At 44.9% G+C, this 24,081-nt stretch overlaps 2 long non-coding RNA genes across 6 annotated transcripts in view; one reads left to right on the forward strand and one right to left on the reverse strand.

Moving 5' to 3' along the window:
* The window catches only part of LOC143693651 (uncharacterized), a 435,266-nt gene that overhangs the window by 406,087 nt on the left and 5,098 nt on the right, over window positions 1-24,081 (forward strand). Inside the window, exons 5-9 of one of the 5 annotated variants that reach the window (XR_013181588.1) lie at window positions 5,275-5,461; window positions 7,273-7,321; window positions 7,936-7,985; window positions 10,523-10,590; window positions 16,738-16,929. This is a non-coding gene — a long non-coding RNA (uncharacterized LOC143693651). Of the gene's footprint in view, window positions 1-5,274; window positions 5,462-7,272; window positions 7,322-7,935; window positions 7,986-10,522; window positions 10,591-12,510; window positions 16,113-16,737; window positions 16,930-24,081 lie in introns of those variants that run through there. The other 4 variants (XR_013181589.1, XR_013181587.1, XR_013181591.1 and 1 more) reach the window with 4 other exon arrangements.
* LOC143693652 (uncharacterized) lies at window positions 16,132-18,088 on the reverse strand. Its single transcript, XR_013181592.1, has 4 exons — window positions 17,948-18,088; window positions 17,224-17,333; window positions 16,538-16,592; window positions 16,132-16,222 (listed from the first exon to the last, which is right to left on the reverse strand). It is a non-coding gene; the product is annotated as an uncharacterized LOC143693652 (long non-coding RNA).

The following is a 24,081-nucleotide window of genomic DNA, read 5'->3' on the forward strand; positions in this document are numbered from 1 at the left end:
ATGCCACATCCCTGTGTGTCTGGAGTTAGCAGTGTGGCAGTGCCACACAAAATGAGACATCAACCCAATTTCTTCTTAACTGTTGTTGTGTGCAGTGACCCCGCACTGAGCCAGGCTGGGCCTGCAGTCGGTCCTGGCCGTGCCACTGTGAGTGCAAAGCCTCAGAAATGTGGAGCTGCCTGTCTGGGCAGGTACTGATTCACCTGCAAGCCAACAATTCCACATGGACTAATGGGGCTGTGCTGGGCAGAACCATGGGTTTCTTTGCAGAGCCTGACACGTGCACATAGAGTCCAACCCCTCCCCTTTTTACACCTTCACTTTTACTTTGAAAGATTACCTTGGATATTCTTCAGCTTTTCCTTGTCTCTGTCAGCTCTCCCTGGTAGCAAAAATATTTCTGAGCAGGTTAGTGATGGAACAGACATGACTCCATACAGAGCATGTCTGTGTATGTGTGTGTATATATACATATATTTACAGATGTGCGTATATGTATGCAAATTTGGCAATGCATAGAATAATTCTGCCCCACTTACAGATGGCTTTAATCTGGGAGCAGGCAGAGGGGGCACAGAGCAGGCCCTGCCATGCAGCAGGAGTGTGGAAGGATATATGGACACACAGCTAACGAGAAGGGAAGGGAAGTGGCTGGAGGCTGAAGGGATATAATGGGTCCCCAATGTGGCAAGCACATATGCTGCCACACAGCAAATGCAAAGTGCCACCACCAGTGACAAGGGGATTGCACCTAAGGAAAACAGCTGTGCCCAGTGCCCAAACCCAGTCAGCCTCCCGACCCCGCGTGTCCCTGCTCTGATGTGGATTAAACTGGTCAGGTCTGGGAGCCTCCCTGAGTGTGCCTTGCGCTGCAATAATGGCTCAGTAAATCTCTGAATACCTCTTGCACGGCGGCCTCTTTTGCATTTGCAATCTTGCATTTGTGGGATTGTTTTATTTTGTTTTATCTTAATTTATTCTGCTGCACTCGGCATGGCGGGAGCGCTTTGATTATCTGTGTAGATCATTGCATGGTTTAGTGCAGTTCTGTGTTACAAACCCTCCCACATAACCCTGCTATTTGTTCATAATTTTTCTATTTTGAAGAAACATCCTTTGACACCTGAGCTGGATCTGCTTTTCTTAGGCATAAATATAATTGTCCCTGGTGAAGAGCATCTACCTGACTGGTCCCATCCCCTCTGTATATATTTGAATATATAAAATATTAATAAATGATGCCAAATGTTTAATCATATCCGTTTGACTCTACGAGGCTCGGTATATGTAGGCTTTCCTGTTAACTGCCTCTGTGATATCTACATACTGCTGATTTGTTGTTGAGCTGGAGTTTTTAAAGCAAAATAAAACTGAGGTTTGCAGTTTGATTTGAATTAATCAGGTCTGATTAGACAGGAACACATCAGGCTGTTCTGGAAATCCCTGAATCTCTCTAATTCAATTTCATGTGTTATTCAAAAAGAAATAGTTCATAGCTTAAGCAAAAGTGCTATTTATTTAACACTGTTTTTTTCAGAGTGCTAAATCTTATGGAGGGGGGCATCGTGACGATGTTCAGGGTGTAGAAAAGAAAGCATTTTGTTTTATGAAAATACAGATATTTTAGAATGGAGTCACCTGCTGGTAGATCTCATAAATGTACATAAAAGGATGCTCCCTAATATTATTAGTTTGGTTTTTTTCTTCCCATCACCCTGGCTGTCCATCTAGGAAGCTTTGATAGCTGGAGCCACAAAACCAGAAGACTGTATTTAGTTTAATAAGCCAATTTAAAGAGAAAGGTTGGAATTATGTATGGCAGAGGACAATTATGCAAACTAAATGATTCTTCAATTAATAATGAGATCCATGAAAGGCAAAGGAGACAGGATGCTCCTGTGAGAAGGAGAAGGCTCCTGGTCCCCACCACGGCGTGGAGGGACAGGAGAGGGGCAGGGGCAGCTCCCAGACAGACCTGGAGGGGCTCTGCTGGGGGCATCTCTCCCGGGGAAGCCTCGGGGAGTGGGAGTTGGGCATTCCTGGGCAGGTTTCTCTGGGATGCTCTCCATCTCCCAGAGTTCTGGGGCAGGGTGAGCCCCTCTCCGGCCCACACTGAGGACGGGGAGGTCACAATCCCAACCCACTCTTCCCTTCCTGCCCTCGGGACAGACGCAGCCCCCGCTCCGGAGCCACCAGTTCGGCCTTCCCCAAGGAGCTCTGGTCCCTCTTTTCCGTGCCTGGCCGAGCCCTGAGTTAGAGATGGTGAAGAGCCAACAGTTCGCAGCCTGAAGCAGCGGCAGGAGCGCCGGGAGAAGGGGAAGCAGCGATTATCGGGAGTGATTGTTCGGGAGGGCAATAGTGGGAGGTGCTGTAAGTGACAGGGATTCACTACGGGACGCAAATCACTTAAGGCAAAGCCATTAGGATCAATTTAAAATACCAAAGAGGGAGGCTAAAGTGACAATAGCATATTTTAATTGAAATCACAAATATCATTCTGGCTTAAAAGACCAGGCAGAGTTACTCTATCTGAACACAGGAAAAACTTTTCCTTTTTTAATTAAAAAAAACAAAGCAAAGATCAAAATGGAACTATGTTTTGCTTTTTTTTTTCAAAAAGTTCTTAAACCCATCTACACATATATATATATTTCTAACGTTCTCTTTTCTCTTGACTTGATGGTCATATTATAAATGGAATTAACTACATCACTAATGCTTTAAATTTGATTTTAATAAAGCCTAGGGCTGAAGCATGGAATCAGCACATTAAAAGAAGAACACAGTTACAGGGACAATAAATAGCATGTCCAGATAAACACTTTGATCTGTGTGTTAGTTTTCTTTATTGAGCTGAGTAGCCCATGTGCAGAGACTGGGGTTTTTACAGACATTTTTCCAAAGCTGAAGTCCACATGATGAGATTGTTACTGGTTTTGGCAGCAGCAATGTGAACCTGGTAAAAGAGCCTGGCATGGGAATCCACCGAGTCCTGACATATCCCATTTGCCCCGAACCCTTTGATTTCTGCTCACAGAATCTGACATGTGTTGGGCATTGACCTTGCTCTTTTAAATAAGCTTATTTTAGAAGACCTCTGCAGAACGCTGTGTGTTTGGCCTCGATGTAAGCTGTTAGGGAAATGTAGTACAAACACAGAAGTTGTATGTTTTGAATGCCAGAGATGTTAAGCAGCAGAGCAGTTGGTAAAAGCTGTACTTCTGACTGCTTTCTATGCTCTCAACACGTGTCCTGAAAGAAAAGAAAAATTATTTATCCTGCTTTCGTGTGAAGGTTGTTATTCATTTATTTTTAGCAGGAAGTTCAGGACCAGACTGCTTTTTCAGTCCTACATATTCCAACTTGGGCTCTCAGACACTCAGTGGAGCAAAAGCAGCTCTTTTGAAAAGTGACTCTTGGGGATGTCCTGGCTCAGTGTCTCAGTGTCCTGTAGAATCACCCCTGGAAATGTGTCTGCAGAGAGGTGCTCAGGTACAGGAGTGACTTTTCCTTCTGGAGCAGCACCCTCACCCTGCATTCCAGGAAGGGCTGTAACCTTCAGTGGAGATCTGGTTTCCATTCATTACAGGGGAGCAGCTGGGCTGGAAGTTCAGCCCAAGAGCTGCAATCTTGCCAATGCCAGCAAGGAAACAAATCACTGGGCCCCAACATGGCAACACACACGGGAGAGGGATTGGAAGTGCCTTTAAGAAACAGGTACAAAAAATGTCCCTCATTCAGCCTCTCTCTGCTCAAGCCACTGGAAAGCTACCAACCCCAGAAACAGCAAAAGCAGAAGAAAACTTGGAAACACCTGGGATGTTGATGTGGTGCCCACACTCCTGCACCCTTGCCTTGGGCTTTGAGCTCTGGAGCCTGGAAATTCAGTTAGCTGGACAATATGTTCCCAGAAAGGGTTGCTGAATCTCGCCATGCCTGAGGAAGTGGCAGTAATATTCTACAAAAAGGAAAGCAGGCATCCACTCACCAAAATAAATGTAAATTTCAATTTGTGGCCATGTGCAGCTCTTCAGGACAAAACCTGGCTCGGTGTGGAGCAAGGAAAGGCAGCTGAGCTGTGCCAGGACATTGATAACTGTGTTCCATGGCTCTGAGCACTCGGCTCAGTTGGCTTCCCAAGCCCTCAGGATGGCCATGGAGACTCACCTCTGGCACTGAGGTGAAAGGCTGTGAGTGTTTCAGGGAGCATTTCCTTGGCTAAAGGACTCGGGAATGGATTTCCCCCTCTCTCTGCAAAGCCTCCTCCCTGATTCAGCAGCGGCACAGGGAAGCCCTCCTGGCCCATGAATAATTCATCTCCAGCAGCGTGTGCAGGGGTTCAGAGCCTGACCCAGACAGTTTTTTAGGGAAATAAGTGAGCATCCTGCCATCAGTGCCAGTGCTGGTGGCTGCTCCATGGAGGATGGGCTGGAGCGGTGCCATCAGTCAGCAGGAGGGATGGCAGAGCTGCTGCCCCTCCTGCAAAGGGAAAATTCCCTGAAATTCCCTTCACCGGCACTCACAGGCTCATTTTGCCAGGGAAGTGGCTTTTATTTGTTGTGAGTTCTTCATACAGAACAAAACCTAAGTAATGTAACATATTCTGGGCTCTGGGCAGATAAAAATTGAAAGGGCCGGGGTGTTTGTGCGAGTGGAATGATTGTGACAAGCACCACATGGGGTCCCCAAGGATGCTGTCTGGGGACTCGATTCCCCATAAAATGATGAAAGACTCTGATGTAATGGTGCTCTGTGAAACAATTTGAACATAAATGCTACTTTCTGTCCCATTAGCAAATGACTGCCATTGTACCAGGATTTTTTTTATTTTTTGGTATGTGTTTTGAGCACACTGAGACCAAAAACTTGCATTGTGATAGTGCTGCAGGAAGATTTAAAGGTTGTGGTGGACTAAAAATTGAAATGCAAATCACACTTTCCCACAACCTCCTGCTGAGGCCCAAATTTTTATAGATCAGGTCATGCAGTCCTGATGAAGAATCAGTGATTTGCCTTTCCTGGGACTCACAGATTAGTTGCAGTCCAAGGTATCATTTCCTTACAACAGAACTGTAACTTACCAAGTGAAAAGTTTGTCACTGAAGACAGTCTCCTGCTCTTACATTAATTTTTCCAGCTGCAGTGCCACTAAGGATCCTCTCCCAGACAATGCAAACACACACATCACAGCTCCCCACTCTGCAACATGCTCTCACTGAATATAAACACACTGTATATATTGATCCTCTCCTTCTTGCTTTTTTTCTTCCCCAGCATGCAGGTGGTAAAACACTGACTGCCATGAACTTCATCAGGAAAAAAAAAAAAAAAAGCTGTGGTTTGGAAGCAGCTGGATGGCAAACTGCAGGCTGGGAATGTGGCTGCCAAAACCACCACAAGGAGAGTGGGCATAGAGGCATTTGTGGAGCATTCTGTTTGCTAATTGCTCATGGAATTTCAGGTAAGGAACATCCAATGTGTTTTGTTATAATAGGGAGTGGCCTGGGTTTTGCTTTCCAGGGTGGCTTTTTTCCATCATTATTATTTTTATTGCTATCATTACAAATGCCCAGCTCTCTGGCTGGGAGCACAGTTCACAGAGGGGCTGTGGGGCAGCACAGGGCATTTTTAGCCATGCACATGCCAGGCAGTAGCAGCACATATCTCCAGATCCTGCTGTGTCCCAGGGCAGGATCTGTTCCTGGCTATGAGAGGACAGATCCCTCTCAGTGCTTCACCTCTCCAAACACAGGAATCTGCTGGGGGTTCCCAAGTGCTGCTGGTGGGCTCAGTCTGTAACAGTTTTGAGCTGGTTCTCTGTGCCCTGAACTGCTGAGGATTCCCAGGAACCTGTCTGGTCACTCCTTTCCCTTCCAGCTATTTAGAGGCTCCTTCTACACAAAAATGTGCTGGAAATTACCACCAGCAGTGCATCTCTGGTTTGCATCTGGTTGCCATCCTGCAACTTTAACCAGTCCTACAACTTATTGCTAATTAGCTCCCAGCTAATGGTGATCCCTGCCAGTGCTGCAGCGATCCAGAGTCCGTGGGCATTAACGAGAATTAGCATTTGTTGAGGGCCATGGTGGGAGCTGCCTGTCTGCAGCATTTCAGGGGTCCCAGTTGCTGGAATGTTTGATTGCCTCCTCCACTAATTAGCACTGACACTGAGCAAGTTTTTCAGAGGTCTCACTTGGCTGTGCAGAGACCAAAGACACACTGGGCTCTGTCTCTGGTGAGCAGAAGCCAATAATAATGCATTCCCCCATAATAATATATTCCCCAATAATAATGTATTCCCCAATAACAATGTATTCCCCAATAACAATGTATTCCCCAATAATAATGCATTCCCCAATTATAATGCATTCCCCAATAATAATGTATTCCCCAATAGTAATGTATTTCCCTGCTTCTCTCCACTCCCCTGGCACAGGTAAGAGTGCCAAGGGATGGAGTTAGTGGCTGTGCTGGGGCATTTTCCCCTGCTTTGTTGTCCTGCATGAAATGCTCTTTCACTACTTTTTTAATGTGTAGAGAACAATTTAAACATTTTAACTTGAAGTCTATTGCCTCCTTGGTCTGGGAATATGATGGTAGTTAAAATGCTTCAGGAATCTGACACACCAGCAGTGAGTAACTCTGGTGGGCCCTTCCATGCCTGTTTAAAAGAGGGTGCATAATCAGAATTGAAGCACAGGGAATACAGAGAAATACAGGCCCCTTGTAGCCCTTGAGGGGTGCATGAGCACGTGGCTGATGCTTGTTTAGGAGCACCCACTGCCAGTTTGGAAGCACAAGTGCTGGGCAATGTCGCTGTGTCCCAGGTCCGTTTCCCCAGCACGCTCTGCGGGGAGAGGCACGCGCGGCACATCCCGCCCGCGGCTCCTGCCGGCCTGGGCTGCAAAAGGAGCAGCAAAAGGAGATTTTTCCATGTGCTACTGTGCAGAGGAAGCTGCTCTCACCCTCACCCTGAGGAAGATGAGCTCTAGGAACATGCAAGGGGCTTTTTTTATAGCTCGGGGCCCAGGAGGGGAAGCAGTGGTCATGAGCAGAGGCTGGAACTCGGCTTGTTAAGTAAATCTCAGGCTGTGCTGGTTTTAATTTATTTTTTGTTTTATGTGCAGGAGACTGGGCCTTGCAGGCCTGGCTAATATCAAAGCCTGGGGTTTTGTAGATTTTTAATCAAGGTCCACTTTGGGGGGTTCTGCTTTCAGGGCTTGCGGACGTGTAGGATTTTTTTGTCATGTTTTTCATTTTTTCTTGCTGCAGTGTCTGGATTTCTTTAGTTCAACTTTTCCATTCTTCAGACTTGAGCCAAGTGAGTGATTTCAAATTACCCAGCACTTTCCCTATATGGTTTTTTTTGGTTGTTGTTTGGGGTTTTTTTGGTTTGGGATATTTCTTTTTTTCTTCTGAAGCAGACTTGCAGTCCAGTTTCTCTGAAAATCACAGATGGCATTGCAATCCTACCCCATTGCCTCTCAATAATTTGGCATTCTTTGCACTGTCTGAATAGTTTATTGTTCATCAAATCTGTATGAAAGGAATTTTATATATATTTTTTGTTTGTTTCGTCCCTCTGCTGGCAGGAAAAGTAAATCCCAAAGTATTTCAGCAGGTGCTATTAATATGCAAATAATGGAGAGTACACTGGGTCTAATAGACCTCCCAACTACATGGGAGGTGTCGCTGTTGGAGCAAATTAGCTTTCTGTAATTTGCATGCTTTTCACAGCCTCCTGGGATTATATTTTAGATCAGAGACAATAAAAGCATATGCTGTTAGTTTTAAATGTAACTAATTTTAGACTTTGAAACCATTTTAACCTAACTTCTCAGTGTTAAACTGTTATTTGCACAGAAACTTTCCACAGAGCTTGTAATTTGCACAGCCTTTCTGTTCCCCCATCAACTGCTCCATCTCTCTTTCCAGGTTGAAAGAGAAGAAGGGAATCTACCAGGTGGCTGCATCTTGAAAAACAGGTATTTCTCACAAAATCCAGATTGTCCTAGCTTGTTTCTGAGTCTGCATTCAGATCCTGATGGGGTCTAGATTGAGCTTTTTATGTCAAACTTCTTCCCTCCCATTTGGCATCTCCGTATGGTGTAAATCCATCCCAGAAGGATGCTGTGGCCCCTGCTGGCTGCTCATGGAGGGAAGAGGCTGCTCCTACCATCAGAAAATCTTCTTTGCTCACCCAGCAAAGCAGAGTCCCTGAGCTGCTGTGGCACTAATGCCCAGTGTGGCTGTGCCTGCTGAGAGTCTGTTGGGAAACTCTGTTTGGAACAAATGGGAAGAAAAGCAGGGATTTCACAGCAGGCTCAGTCTGTAGAGTCACACATTACTGACTTGAACTGGCACATTATCAATGGCACTTCCCAGTTGGTATTGACAGCAGAAATGCCACTGTTGATGCCTGTGCTTTGTGCCAATGGGAATGTTGGGGCCCATGGAGCTGTGTCTGTGATCCTGGTGCTGCTTCATGCTGGACTGGCCAGGTGGTGACCCAGGGCAGCCACTGCAGCCACTGCCCTTTGTCCCCATCCTGCCCCTGTGGAGCTGGCAGGACCCAATTTCTGCTGCATGGAAGGAGGGCTGGGAGGGCTGTGAGAGGAGGGGCAGACAGAGCTGTCAGTGTGGGCAAGGTGCAGAGGCAGCCCCTGTGTTTTGTCCTAGTGCCCAAGGGTGGGATTTGGGAGCTCCCTGTAGCACAGCTGCTCCATTGCCCATAGATCTCTGTGCACAGTGTCCAGATCACTGGGGCTTGTGGGGTGGTGGCCATCCTTTACTCCAGGGGGGACAGAGCTCAGACGTGTGGAGGAGATAGCAGCCAGGTGCATCAAGTGAACGTTATCAAATTTATTTCTGCCATGGGAAAGGTGAGTGTGGCATGAGAGAGTGAGTCTGAGAGGGGTCCCTTGAGACAAGAAATTCTTGGGATGCAGCTTTGGCCCTACAGCACTGTGTGGTGAGACTCATCTGAATTTCTGGGGCCGCAACTTTGCCATCAATGTTTTTTTAGGTGTTTCACACAGACAATGTATAGAAGCAGTCTGTTTTCCAAGGAGTGCTCTTAAAGCTGGAAAATACTGGGTGCTAATTTTTTTCTCACATCTCACCCTAAATGTTTTCTAGCATTAATACCAGTGACCTCCCACTTCTGCTCCTTTTTATTAATGGGATGTGGCTTGCCTCTTATAAGCCTGGGCACTGGAGTTGGAAGCACTTGCTTTATTTAAAAATGAAAACAAAAAGGAAGAAAAAAGGGCTCTGATTACTCAGGTGTCGACAGAAAAAAACTGCGATGTTGTGCCAGATGGCTGCATTTGTGAAGCAGAGTGTAGTCAGAAGGAAAGTGGAAGGAGACAAGGCAAGTGTACATCAGGAGTGTGAAAACATGACCAAAATACCTTCAGCCTTGTTTCACCAACACTGGATTAGGAGGCAACTGTGGTGAGATGCAAGCAAAGAAAAGCAGAAGGGGACACTGTTTGGAAAACAAAAATGTCTTTCACAAAAGCTTTGAATTAACAGAAATCAGGAGGTTTTGCATTAAATGGGCAGTGCCTCAGAGCAGTGTGCCAAGTGCCACACGTGGCAGAGTGAAACAGGGATGGCAGCAGGTTGTGTCGGGCCCAGGGTGCACTGGAGCAGGAGGTGCTGCTGCCAGGCACCGCCCAGTGCCCTCCGTGCCCGGGGGCTCCAGCGCTGCCCAGAGCCCGGGAAGGGTTTTCCAGGGATGTGGAGCTGTGCTGGCTCCTCTCTCTGCCCGTGCCCACAGGTGGCACCCGGGAGCCCTCGTGGTGGGGGTCTGGGTTATGTGCACCCCACAGTGGGCACTTGTGCCACCAGCACCGGCTGGTCTGTGCCCCAGGCTGTTTGGACTCGATCCCCACCTCCTGCAGGAGCTTCACTCAACCTCTGCTGCCAGGCCAAAGTCCGTGCCAAGCTTGTAAAAGCCGAGCCCTTGGCAGGCCCATGGGCAGGGGCTTTGTTACCCTTTTATATCCTGAAACAGAGCCTGGGCACTTTCAACTTTGCTTCCATGCTGACACTTTTGGCTGTCACACAGGGAAAAGTTTAGAATAGCTTGATCTCAGATCACAAATCCAAATTTTATTTTTTTTCCATGCTTATGCATGGAAAGTGCTTAAGCACTCTGCCCAGACTGCTTTGGAGTTCTACCCTCTCTCCTGCTCTGTGGTGTCTCAAGGGAAGAGGAGGCTTTGACGTGGGCACAGAGGGGCCACTCTCAAGATGTGGCCTCTTGTCTCTTAGCCTTGGTTGTCTCTTGGTTTACAAACTTGGTGGTGCTTGGGTTTTGTCACCAGAGTCTGAAATCCTGATGTTCTTAGGCTGCATTTGATGGCAGGAAAATCTGTGGTGCTTTTCACCCAAACCATTTCCACACATCTGTCTCACCTCCCCAACCCCAAAAGTACTTCCCCTGTTCACAGGTACTTTCTAGCAATGAACTTCAGCCAAAGAAACTGAAGGTAGGTTATGTTTCCAACAACAGGTACAGAGAAAGTGGCAGGAACATGGATCTTCCTCTGATCCCTGCTCTGGTACAGCTAAAGCTTGAATGTGAGTTTCATTCTTTTATTTTTATAAAATCTGAATTCCTACACTAACTTTGGATCAAAAGTTTATTCTCCACACCAGGAAGATGTTTTTGGTTTTTTTTTTTTATTTGCTACAAACTGCATTGTCTTATTTGGGGAGTATGTTCACAATTGAGAAAGAATTGCCTTTATTAACAAATCAAAAGCTTGTGCTGTCAAAACTGAAATCGTTCCACCTTTTTATGTGCAAATTAGAGCTTCTGTCAAACCTTCAGCCATGGTGCATTTAATTTGTGGAAATATAAAAATATCTGGCTTAATATTCAAATATTCTGCATGAGGAAGGAAATAGGAAATATTTGAAGTGATGCATTGCAGTCAAGATTCTAGAAAACTCAGATTTGAAAGAAATAAAGTTGTGCTTTAGCAAAATTTATTTTCCCTACTTCTGGCAGAGTTCAGAGCAGTCCTTAGAAGTGCGTTGAAGTTCTACAGGTGTCTGAATATCTGGTTGGATCATGGTCTTTGGGAGTGAACCAAGCTAAATCTAAGTGTGTCCAGGGCAGGGGAGCTACATCCGCTGGGTTTTTCCTTAGGAGAGGGTCACAAAATGTTTATTTTTTAATTAATGGCAAAGGTACTGAGAAACTTTTCAGTCAATTCATTAAAGTTGGGGTTAAACAAAAAAACAAAACAAAACAAAAAAAAACCCAAACCCAACTATTGGTTCCAGGGTGATAATTTGTTTTTTGGAAGGTATTTTTAGAGAGGGTAAAATTCTGATTATCTGAAGCTGGGCCCTGGTTCTGTGTTTAGGTTTCCAAATAAAGAGCTGTGTGCCCAGCAAGGTGAGTCACCAATGGACTGAACCTGAGCTCCTTCCAGCACAAACAGTTTGGGTTTGAGCCTGAGGCAGCCCCCACTCACCCTGAGCCTGGAGCTGCTGCTTTCCTTCTGCTCTTTGAAGCAGCTTGTCCTGCTGTGGGCCTGGTTCTGTTGTGGGGACAAGGAAAACCCTGCAGAAGCACCTGCAGAAAGCCTTCTCAGTGTGCTCAGTGTCTTTAGCTGCATTTTGGCTGATCAGGGTTTTTCCCTAGCATCCCAGCAGGCTACTTCATGGTGAATTCCCAGCTCTCCTGTGACCCAGGAGCCTTTCCCATGGCTCTTTGAGAGGAGGGGCCTGTCCAGGCAGGCTGTGTTTGCCCATTTTCCAATCACATATGAGAATATCTCATCCTGGTTTTGGGAGGTTCTAATGGGGTCCCTTTCACCTTGTTATTTCCAAGGCCTGAACCAGGAACTTTTGCTCTTCTGCAGAGCTGAGAGGAGAGGAAGTGGCTGTTCCTTGAGGAGCAGCTTCAGTTCCTGAAGTGCCAGTGCCATTATCTTCCAGAAAAGGCCACTGGAGCAGTGCTTTAGTGATGCCTGTGGCCAGGCTGGGATCTGCCCATGGAACCCCGGTGCAGATGTTGTTTCCAGCCACCTGGAACCCTTCCCACCACACCAGTAGGGTCACAACCACCCACTTCTGGGCAGAAGGTGTAGGAAATATCCCATCAATTGCTGTCAACTCTCAGAAGTCCTTTTGGGGGTGAATTATTGTCTGCAGACATCCAGAAAACTTGGTCCCCTAAAACTTTATGCTAATGCTGTCAGCAATGCAGAATTGCAGCATCCAGGGTTTTACATTTAGTCCTCCTGGCTCATCTCTCCAAGGGGGCTCCTTCAGGCTGAACGTGCAGTGCACTGCATGTGAAGGTGTTTATTAGCCCATTAGCCATAATTAATGGCAAGGCAGCTACTGAGGCTGGGGCTGTCCCAGGCAAAGCCTGCACCTTCTCTTTTCATACCCATGCCCCAGCATGAATTATATCATGTTCATATTCAGCCTCTCACCATCAGAGACCAACAAAGTGGCTTGGGTTGGGATCTCCTCTTTCAGGCCATAAACATATGATCCAGCCACCCCATAAAGTACATTCCTCCAGCTCTCCATGAATTCTCAGTCATGCAGTGGGGTTTGAGTCTGGTCCCTGCAGCTGGAGAAATCCTGCCCAGCACAGCTCTAAGGCATGGTGTGAAACAGGCACTGGAGCTTCACTGGTGAGTTTTGCCTCTGCTGCAGTCACAACTTCAATTATTTTGTTAAAATAGTGGATACTGTGCAGCTCCCCTACTTCCATGCAGGGGTTCAGGGACAAAGCTCCCTGAATGCCACAGTTTGCTGTGGTGGGAGGTGCAGGATGGAGGTGAGGGCACTGGTGGGCCGGGCACCTCCCTGGCAAGTCCTCCCTGCCAGGAGTGCTGCAGCCTTGTGCATTTGATCCTTTAATTGGCCCATGTGCAGGCTGGACAGCTCTCTCTTTATTATTGTTATTATTATGCAATCAGACACTACTTACCTTCAGAATGTGCTGAAGATGCACTATTTATACAGAAACCATGCACACCAAGACCCATTTTCTCCATGGTGATTGCAGATAATGTGGAAAGCTCTGCTTTGATTCATTAGTAGAGCAAAAGACATAGTCAGGATTATTTGGTGTAATTCACAGCACTTCAAAATGCATATATTTTCATAATACTCTAAATTTACCACTTGGGCTGGTAACTCTAGCTTTGCTGTAGTGCTGTCATCTTAAAATTGGGGTGGTGCCATTATTTCACTGGAACAGGCCAACCTGGAAGCTCATTTATTGTGGCATTTGTGGTGAGTGACCATTGTGGAGTGTTTGTAAAACTGCTCAGAGCTCAGGAGGATCCCTGGCACCTCCAGAGCCCTCAGAGTGAAGGGGAACCAACAAGCTGAAAACTTTTTTTCATACAATCATAGAATGGTTTGGGCTGGATGGGAACCTTGAAAATTGTCCAATTCCAACCCCCCAAAAAGGCAGAACTCAGGGGAAAAAAATCGAAGGAATTTTGTTTCTTGGGTTGAAAAACAGAACCATTGAGTTAATTTTAATGAGTTCATTTTGTTTAGGAGAAAAGTATCTTTTAGTTATTCTTTTGGATAAAATTTTGTGCTGCATATACTCAGTGTTGTTTTCTGACAAGGCGAGTAAGCGAAACTCCTCAGATTAGCATTTCTTATTTCATCTCCTTTCCTTTCTTGCCTTATCAGGACCATCCTTGGGCTGCACTGACCTGGCCACGACTTCATCCATGCCAGTTGGATGAGCCTCCAGATTCTTGCCACTTACATTCACACAAACATCCAGCTCCACCCTGTGAAAATCTGAGTTTAAGCCCAGCTTTAAAGATAGAGTTTCAAAAACTCTTTCTAACCAATAGTAACCTTTGGCAAATCCTTATCATTTCCAAGTGTAGGTACAGATTTTTTTTCTAAGAATGCAATTTTTTCTAAGATGGCAATTTCTGACAGCCATTTACAATTTTTTCACCCAACCATCATGTGCACATAGACCTCAGCACCCTCACAGCAAGGCTTGTCCACTGGAGACAGGATTTAAAATATCACTGCTTAAGTGATTAAACTTACCTTACACTGCTGAGGCCACCATGTGGGGGTTTATCCTTTCCTCCTCTCACCACTCATCTCTCTGGGACTTTGCTTAGCACTGTGGGGTATCTGCCCACCTCTGGAAATCAACTGTATAATTTACATCTCTGACTTCAGTTGCTTGGTGACCAGGGCTTTTCTTTTAGTACCACGGATTAAAATGTTCCAGTTGTCACCTGAAAATCTTCCTCAGCCCATCCTGGGAAAAGGCAACGTGGTCAGACAAGCTTCTCCCTCAGTTCCCACCTTCTCCCACCTCTAAACCTGAGGTCACCCATGTACCTGATTTCCCAACTCAATCCCTCTAATCAGTTACATATTTTTAAATAATTGTCTGAAAAAATGGACAGAAATTATGAGGCTCATTACCAGCTGCCTTCACTGCTGCCATTCCCCCATGTATCTACTTACTTGCTTCTCTGTCTTAACACCTGAAATGTTTGGGAAAAAATTTAAACATGGCCAATGACTGCATTTAATGCAGGAGCTTTGGCACCTCTGGGCTCTGTATTTATAGCTCTGTCGTGTTTCTTCCTTGTACTGACCTGGAGAAGAAGATTTTTTTTTTTCTTATCTGATGAAAAGGTTGTCTGTCATGATGTGGTTATTGCAGTACAAAATATTGCCTAAAACTTGACCCTGAACAAATTTTGTACAAGGACAGTTTACCCCAGAATTCCAAGGAGATGAAATCCTCCTCACGCTCTCCAAAGAGGGGAGCTGCTAGGGGTAAACAAAAATGGGGTGAGTCTCAAAATCCATCATGGAGCCTCAATTTTAAATGCAGTGTCTGATCCTGGCTGAAGCCACTCCTAGTGTTACTCCACTGTACTTGGAGTTTAGCGTGGATTAACATGGATTTTCATTGATGGGTGAGTCAGAAATTTAAAAATTACATGTAATAATCATGGTGTGTGGCTTGAAGAACATCCAAAGTACTTTAAGCCTTATCAAATGACAATTGTTCAATGAGTGTTGCCAACCAAAAAGTGTTTCCAAAAGTGGAATAATTTCTAACTAATTAGGACCTTCACAAATTTCCCATCCCCTTCCATTTGCGTTGTCCATGAACAGACTGTGATTTTTCTTTTTTTTTTTTTTTTTCATTAGACATAATTATTCCCAAAGTCTTTTGTGGAGGGAGGATAACTTTTCCTGCCTCTGAGATATGATACTTGTGAAGCAGACAGGAGGGCCTGTGCTCACAGACTGCTTACATAGGGCTGGTTCTTTTCCCTGGTTGAATGGATGTGACTTAGGGAAGTTTCCCCATTTAAGTTGTGTTATTTGTTCAGAAGTTCTCTCTGCAAATATTTTAAGTGATCTGGTTCATTCACTGTCAGAATGGCTGGAGGTAGCAAATGCAACCCCTGGCTCACTGAAATGCACAGGAAATATTTCATATGGCAGTGCAGGAGTTTATTCTTCCAAAATGGAGAATCCTTAGTTAAGGGCTCAACCATAAAATATTTACTCACACTGCTGAGTCCCTCATCTGCCGCTGCTCGTGGGCCCTTTATGAGCAGTTACCCGAGCTCCTCCCCAGCACTGCAAACAGGAACCTTCACTCTGGTAACTTTTTTAAGAGCGGCAGTAGAAGAAATGCACCTAAAGAACCGCTGTCCTTTTAAAGTCGAGTGCCCCCACTCCCCTGGCCGAAGGGAGGCTGGGTGGTTGGTTTTTCAGGGAGACACAAAGCCAAGAGGGCTCTGTTTTCACATGCTAATGAAGCCCAAGGTGACAGGAATTTGGCAGAGCCTGATCCCAGCAGCTGCGGGCCAGGATGGAACTGGCCAGGGCATTACATTGAAGCATCCCTAGATGCTTCACAAGCCTAGAGCCTGATCCTAGAACTTCATCAGAAATTAATCCAGTGCCAAATGCCCTCACCATAGCCCAGGATTTTGGCAAAGTGTTCTTCAGATTAAGTGATAAATATTTTGGTAATTTAAGAGCCCAGTGTTCAGAGGCTCGATTGTTTGCTTTCTTTCCAGAAATACTCTGGAGGTGCTCAGTGCCCAGTGAGCTTCCAGGGTGAATCATCACTAAAGGGTACACTCACCCAGAGGAGATGCATTTCAGAGCACTTGTGCTGTGCATCATTAGGGATCATCTTCAAACTTTACCAGTGCTTCAGAAAGGAAAAATTAGAAAAATGATCAGAGCAAATTATAAATTTTTAAAGCAAAATTTTGAAGTTCAGCTCTTGTGTGCCAACCTCACCCCCCTGAGGCACAAACACAATTGCCCGACATCCAAGTCAGTGGGGCTGCTCTGAATCCCAGTTTGGGGATGCTCTGACCATTCAGGTGCCACAGGAGCAATGGCTCTGTCCCAGCAGTGCCACTCACTGCACTGAGCACAGGAAGATGTGCCCACAAACAGCTCCTGCAAAGTAAAACCAAGCAGAAAGACCAACCTCTGCCAGACCAGGTGATTTATTTACCTTCAGGTGAAGCCCAGCTGTTCTTTGCCACTTCTTTCTGGACAGGAATTCAACTCTGCATTTTAATGAAAACATTGGAAATAAAACGTTTTCAGGTGACAGAAGAAATTTCAAGTTCCTTAAGATTACTGTGAAATCAATAAGTAAACAAAGACAGGGTGTGTTATTCAGTCACCTCCCTTTCCTTTTTTCCCCCCCAGAAAGCCATTTCCAGCTGGATTTTCCCCAAGATGTTAATATTGTACTGGGTTTAATGCTGACTGAAGCAAGGTAGCAAGTGGTTATTGCAGGCCTGACATGCCTGCTCTGCCAGGGAACAGCGTGAGCTTTCAACTCAGAAAACAAGGTGAACTTTGTTGGGTCATCAATCTGCTTTTGCCTGACTTGGCCAGGTATGTGCTCACAACGAGGATGACTTTAATTCAGGACCAGTTTATTTGTACTTTCCTTAGTCAAGGCCTGAGTGGTAAGCGTGGAAAGTGTTCAACCCCAAGGTTTTGGGGTTTTTTCTGGAAAACAGGAATGTTCTTCTTTTGAAGAACTGGTCTGAAGTTTGTAGTGGTAGTTTTGTAGGCAGTTTGCTCACAGAGCTGATGTTCCTGATTGTGAAACAAGAAGCTGAAACATTTTAAACAGAGCCAGGCAAAGGCAATCTTTCCATTTCCTGCTTCCTAGAGTGCACTTACGAAGGAGAATCACTCTTTAGTTGTTCCTCTTCAGCATGAATTCCTGTTCCATCTCCTTCATTCCTCAGTTCTAGTCCTCAGATCAGAGGCAGGAATACAGCTCCATGTCTCTGTAATGTGACACAGAACCAGCACTGAAAATGGGCTTTATTACATGGTGCCACCATGTTGATTTAGTTGGATATTGCCTGAGAAATAATATGCAAAGTAAAGCATTACTCACAAAGGTGTGCACCGTACTTAAAAATATACCTTTAGTGCTCAGGGTCCAAACATTCCTGTTTTCTCTTTCAAATACTTTATCAGCTCCATTTCCCCTTGGTTTTCTTTCTTTAAGCCTGATGCTGCTCCTAGGAGTGTGTGCTTGTATTTGTGGGCATGTGTAGGCCCATGATTGTTTCTACTGCTGAAGTTGGCAACGTAGTTACTGTTTTCCAAGCTCAGTTACTATTTTGGCAAACCATGGGTATTTGGGGATATGAAAACTGCTCAGCCGCCTTAAGGAAAAAAATTCCATAGGTTTTTGTTTCCATACTTTCCAGTTTTCCACTCATCAGTGGCAGGCTCGTGTTGAAAAATGTGTTTCAGTGTCAGAACTTCTGAAGAGCAAACCCCAGCAGTAGGGAGCATGTTCACCCTCTCTGAGCAGCACTGGCTGCTGTAAGGGAATAAATAACAAATAACACAAGCAGATGAATATTAACTAATACCAAAGCACACCTACCCCTCTGAATTGCTTTCTCTGTTCACATTCTTGCCATTTGAGCAGCAGGGCAGCACCAGCTCTCCTCACATATTGCAGCCTGAGAAAACAGCTCCAAAGGGCCAAAAGAAGCAAATAAAATGTATTTGTTATTATGGCTGACCTTAGGCAGGCAGTATGTGGAGCTGCGGGAATCATTCACGGAATCTCTGATTATAAGTATGGTGATAACTGGTAAGACTGTGCTGAACTACTGTGAAACAATTCAGGTAGTCAGCAAACAGGGCTAATTGCTAGTTTGGGGGAGATTATGGGTAATTTACTGCCCACTGAGGGCTTCTACCTAAAAATAAGCTTTTTTTTTTTTTCCTCCCTTTGGACAGCACTTGCATGTTAATGTAGAATTCCTGATGCAATTACATGTGAAGAGGACATTCAGATGCACTTCCATAAATGCCCTTCTGCTTCTCAATTACATTAACTGTCTTTGTAGATCCTTTGATAGAAACCATGTTCTTCACTTTTTTTTAAATAGCGAACAGGCGCTGAGCTAGACTTTGCTGTTATCCGAGATGTCCCAATCAAAGGGCTGAGGGTAACACAATAAACACAAGGAAAGAAACTCCTGGTGCTTTCCAACACAAACGAAGGGGGAAGTGTCAAGCGAGCAGCTACTGACAATTCCAGCCCCGAAACCAAATGTTTGTGTGTGAAACTCCACCTTTGAGAAGGAAGAACAAACACCCACAGAGTGTTTTGGCTATAATTACTTCATTTAAGGGGAAAAAGAAAAAAGTGCTGGATTCAGTTTGCTAAAGTCAAGACATTAATATTTTTGGCATGTAAAGATGTAAACCAAATGTTTAAATGAAATGTCATCCCCTGGGTTCACATTTGCCCACTGAACTATGGTGCACACCCTCCACAGACTTTCATACAATACACATTTTTCAGTTCATTGAAGAAGGCCCCTGCTGCTTCTCAAGGAAAACTAACTTGCAGAAGCAAAATAAATACTGGCGTGGCACTGCAGCAGCGGAGCCTCGGAGCACAGATGTGCAGCACTGCCGGCTTTTCCATCAGATAAGGAGCACCCAGACATAATCACTCCAGTGTCTGGGACACGGCGCACGCTGCGGCGCTGCCCAAGTATGGCCTGACAGACACATGCAGGGAGTGCTGGGGCTGGGAGGCAGGGAGCTGACAGCACTGCAGAGCAAGCCTGTTATGTCTATGGCCAAATGTTTGTGTAATTTAGCCTGGGCTTTGAAATAGTCTCAGAAATCAGGGCACAAATGGAGCTTTGTGAGGAGCTGTCATGGATGTACCTGCACCAGGAAGCTTCCGTCGGTCCCCATCCAACCAGCGGGGCTGCTACAGGGCTGCTCCTGGAGAAAAACTTTATATATATTTATATACATGTGAAGGCCAGCAAGATGGTTAGAGGGGTGGAGCACTCCCATGAGGAAAAGCTGAGAGAACTGGGGTTGTCCAGCCTGGAAAAGGGAAGGCTCTGGAGTCACCTAATTGTGGCCTTCCAGTTCCTGAAGGGAACCTGCAATGGGACACAGACTCCAAGGGCCTGGTGGGACAGGACAAGGGGGAATGGTTCCAAATGGAGAGGAGGTTAAAATTGGCTATTAGGAAAAAAAAAATCTTCCCTGTGAGGGTGGGCAGGCCCTGGCACAGGTGGCCCAGAGAAAGCTGTGGCTGCCATCCCTGGAAGTGTCCAAGGCCAGGTTGGACAGGGCTTGGAGCAGCCTGGGACAGTGGAAGGTGTCCCTGCCCAGGTTTGAGATGAGCTTTAAGGTCCCTTCCAACCCAAACCATTCTGCGATTCTGTGATATAAATGTGTATTTAGATCTATATATGCACACACACACAGAGATATACATACAGATACATACACACACATGCACACACACATATATTATATATATTTGGCCTCATGTTTAATTGTGGACCCTGGCCCTAACTGTACTGTGGCATGCAAAGGGTTACTGCTGGCTGCTTTTAGGTAAGACACCTCTAAAAAAGCAAAAAAAAAAGGTAAATGTAACCCTACAGAAATACAGCTCCCAGGGCCTGTGGTAGTTCCTATTAAGATATACAAAGTATCTCAGCAAGGGAAAATTTAACTTACATACAACACATGATTTTAAGTAAAGAAATATTGATGGAGTTGGGGGGGGGGACGGACAAGTATTTTTTTAGCTCTAATTTATGGCTGAGCAGCTTCATTTTAGGTACTTCATGGGAATATTTTAAACCAAGCCTGCATAATATTAAAATAAGTTAAAATGTATGTAAAATTTATGAGAGCATGTCAGGTGCAATGCTTGATAAAGTAAGTTTAATGCTTCAGAATTTTTTTCTTCAGGCAGAGAAAGCTGAATCCTGCAATTCTAGGTTACAGTATAATTTTAGAAACTCTTTTCCATTATACCATTCTTTTATTAATGAGATCCAACCCAATTTAACAAAAAGAGGTAAATTCCTAAAGAGTTTGTGGAAAGTCCTCAGCAGGTTGGAAGCTGGGAGTGTGTGATAAAAGGGGGTATTCTCCTGCTCATAGGATCTATTCCATTTTACAAAAACACAGGGGAAATCAATTCCCAACAAACTTTCCAAGGGTGCCTCTCCAGTGCGGTTTTCCTCCTGGAAATGCCGCCCGGCTCCGTGAGCAAACAAAAGCTTTGGCAGCTGACAGGGGCTGTACATCACTTTGAAAACTCTTCATTTACTGGGGGTGTGTCATATTGCTTCATTGTGTGACACTCCCAATTATCGTGACAGAGCTAAGTGACAAAGTACTGTCACCCCACTGCAGATCCAGAGCAGCTTCTTCCCATTTTTCTGCCTGGTCATGGGAACGTTGCTGAGCCGGTACAAAGGAGCGGCAGGAGCTGCAAACAGGGGCTGCAATGGCTGCAAACTGCTCTGCTCTATTAAAAATTCAGCTCCTCGGCAATATTAAATCTGAATTTACTTCCATCAAACAGAAACTTAGCATATCTCATTCTTCCATTATAAAATATTGACATCAGGAAGAGTGAATCCTGAAATGAAGATTATAGATGAAAACTATGTGCTTGGTAATTATCATTTTTTTTCTTTGTTATTATTCCTTTCCTCTGAGGATTGCACAGGCTGTTGCAAACAGTAATGAAGTTAGCATGCAATGCCAATGCAAAGTGTGCTGCAAAGTTATTCCTTCCCTCATTATGGATGAGGGAGGCGAGACAGGGGGAGGAGGGAGATTTCCCCAGCCAAACCCGCACGCGGGCGGGACAGCCCCCTCCTCACGTCTTAATCAGCATCCCTGCTGAGGAGACCCTCAGTGCCATCTTGTTTCTGTCTCCTTTTGTTCTGCCATTTCCCTGGGTTTTTTTTAGGTCTGTACTGGAGCTCAGAGCTATTAATATCAATGACACTTTTTTTGTCACAAACCAAGCAGCCGGTTTGCAAATCCTTTCACTGCCCTGTAACACTCTCAAATAACCAGAGCACTGGAAAACAGAGTTCCAGGCATGGAAATGTCCAACTCCTCATCCCAACAGCCCTTCTTGAGGCCTGACACCACAGTGGGAAGAGATCAACATGCTGGCCAACCTGCATTGGGATAACCCTTTGGTTCCTGCCTGTGGAGACAGCCCGTGGCTTGGGATGGCTTCCACCGCAAGAGCCATGGCACCACGCCCTGAAATTCCCACCTGGCTGATGAACTTAGTCCCAGCTGGTGCCTCTCTTTGAGGTGACCACGCAGAGCAGTCCCACTTGGTGGGATGGGGTTGTTTGAGGGCCTCCTCCACATCCTCTTGAGCGCTGCTCGTGGCCTGCAGATGTTCCTGAGGAGTGTGATGTATCCCAGGTGCGACATCGCATACCAAGCCTGTCTCATGTGCTTCCTACCAAAATCAATCCAAGTCAATAAAGTGCCCACCCTCCTCCCACTGTGCTTGCAGAGGTTCAAAGCAGGACCAATTACTCTTAAGGTGGACTTGTCAGGTGTCAGATGAGAACAGAGAAGTTGAAGCATTATGTATAGAAACAGATTTATTTAGAGGACTTGAAGAATTTGTTTTGCTATCAACAGGTCTATAAGAAGTGCTTTTATAGTAGAGTCCAGTAGAAACTGATACCTTGCAAAATGATAAGGGGATGTTGTTTGGGGTTTTTTCCCCTCTTCTTTTGGTACCAATCAAACACACAACTGCCCCCCAAAGCACATAAACTCACACCCAAGCTCAAGGCAGCCATGGCAGTAAAGCTCCTGACCTTGAAGGGCATTTGATCACAACCCTTCTTGCTAAACACATCCCCTTTCTGGTCCCCATTTCTCCAGGCTTCATTTATATATAATATATATAAATATCTTTGCCATGCACTCAGTTTTTTGTGTTTGGTTCCAAAATTAAGAACCTTGCCAGTCTCCAAGTCTAAATCTTCATGTGAACCTCTCTGTCCCTGCCAAGCCCACAGCATACAAATATCACAGCATATTATAATCACACAAGATGTTCCCAAGTTTAACAGTTCTCATCCCAGAATACCAAACCCCTCTCCTAGCATTCCCAACAAATCAATATGCATTATTATTACATGCTCAGATACTACATCAGATTTCTGCTCATGCCAAAATTTCAGCTAGCTGTTCCCTGGAGTATTTATGCTTGTGTACTGTATTTAACAACAGCCCATTCAAAATGCTCACAGCTCCTAGGAATGAAATGCACATAATTTAGGAATAGCTGTCTGGCTATTCAGGCATCATGCTGTGTCAAGGGAAAATTAAATCTCTGACTCTCCCCCTCTTCTAAAACAAACCTGTACTTTGCATCATATTTTGGGGAGCTGCACAGAAGTTTCATAAAGACCAAGTGGCCTTGACTCTTTTTTCCCTGTTTAATGGCAGTGCCTCCCCATTAATGCTCCAAAATGATACAGTAATTTGAAAAAAAAGCTCTCAGCATGCAGGCATTGTATCACATTAAGAAATCAGGATTTTCTAGGCACTGCACAGCATTAATTACACTGAGCATGCTGCAAATTTAAATTAAATGATATGCCATGTTCTGTTGTAAATATCAAAATGGATTGCAAGATAGAACCCCATATTGGCATTTGTGCACTGAACAGGATCAGAAAACCTCTATGATATGTAATTTCTTTTTATTTTAAGCATATGTGATGCAAATGTGGTTTTTATTTTCAGGAGTACCTTAGAGCACACACATGTACAGGTTAGAACTTGTCTGTCCTGAAAAAAAAACCCTAAACAAGCCCTTTCTTAATAATAACAACAACAATAAAAGAACAAAAAAAAAAAGCCCTCTTTGCTTTCATTTCCTTTCCAACATAAAAGAATAAATTATGCTTCTCTTTCCCTCCAACAAGTATTTACAATGTAGGGAATGGAGGGCACTGAGAGGAAAATGGGGAATATGAGGGGCTGGAGCAGGTCAGCAGGAAGCAGGAGGATCTGATTTTGTCATGTGGATTGGAGTACCAGGATCCCATAAAAATAAATAAATGCTGAGGGGGTTCAACTCACTCAAGCAGGGAAAGGCTGCTCTTCCAGCTGGAATTTCAGACAGGAGCAGAATGAGAGGTGAGCTGGGGCTGTCTTGACTCTGTGGTGATAAGGGAAGCCTGATTTGGTGATGCCATGGGAAGAAGTGTCTGAAGAGAATATAAACAATAAACAAAAGCTCTGTCGGTATTTGTATTTTTTTTGGCATTTGTATTTTTTTTGGCATATAGAACAGTTTTACAGTTCTATACTATCAGGTTGAATGGTCAGCAGCATCTGCCCTTAACAACTGGATGAGGAGTGTTTCTGGTGTATTTTCACATATTTCTATGTGACTAAATACTAGACAAATATTTTATAACTTTGCACATCAGGGAAAGGATGGCAAGTTAACTTTTTAATTTATTTAACTCTATAGAAAAGTCCTTAAAAGTTAACTTTTTAATTTATTTAACTCTATAGAAAAGTCCTTAAAAAATTCTGTAATTTTGGGGGCTTATTTAAGGCCTTGATGAAATGATGAGCACTGAGCTGAGACCCACCGGTGAGTCTGAACTGGCACAAGGCATGAAGGAGACACAGCAAAACCGTGTGGGAAGGGACATGCAGAGTCACTGACTT

The sequence above is a fragment of the Agelaius phoeniceus genome, chromosome 3 (assembly GCF_051311805.1).
Source record: "Agelaius phoeniceus isolate bAgePho1 chromosome 3, bAgePho1.hap1, whole genome shotgun sequence".
In the NCBI taxonomy this organism is placed as follows: domain Eukaryota; kingdom Metazoa; phylum Chordata; class Aves; order Passeriformes; family Icteridae; genus Agelaius; species Agelaius phoeniceus.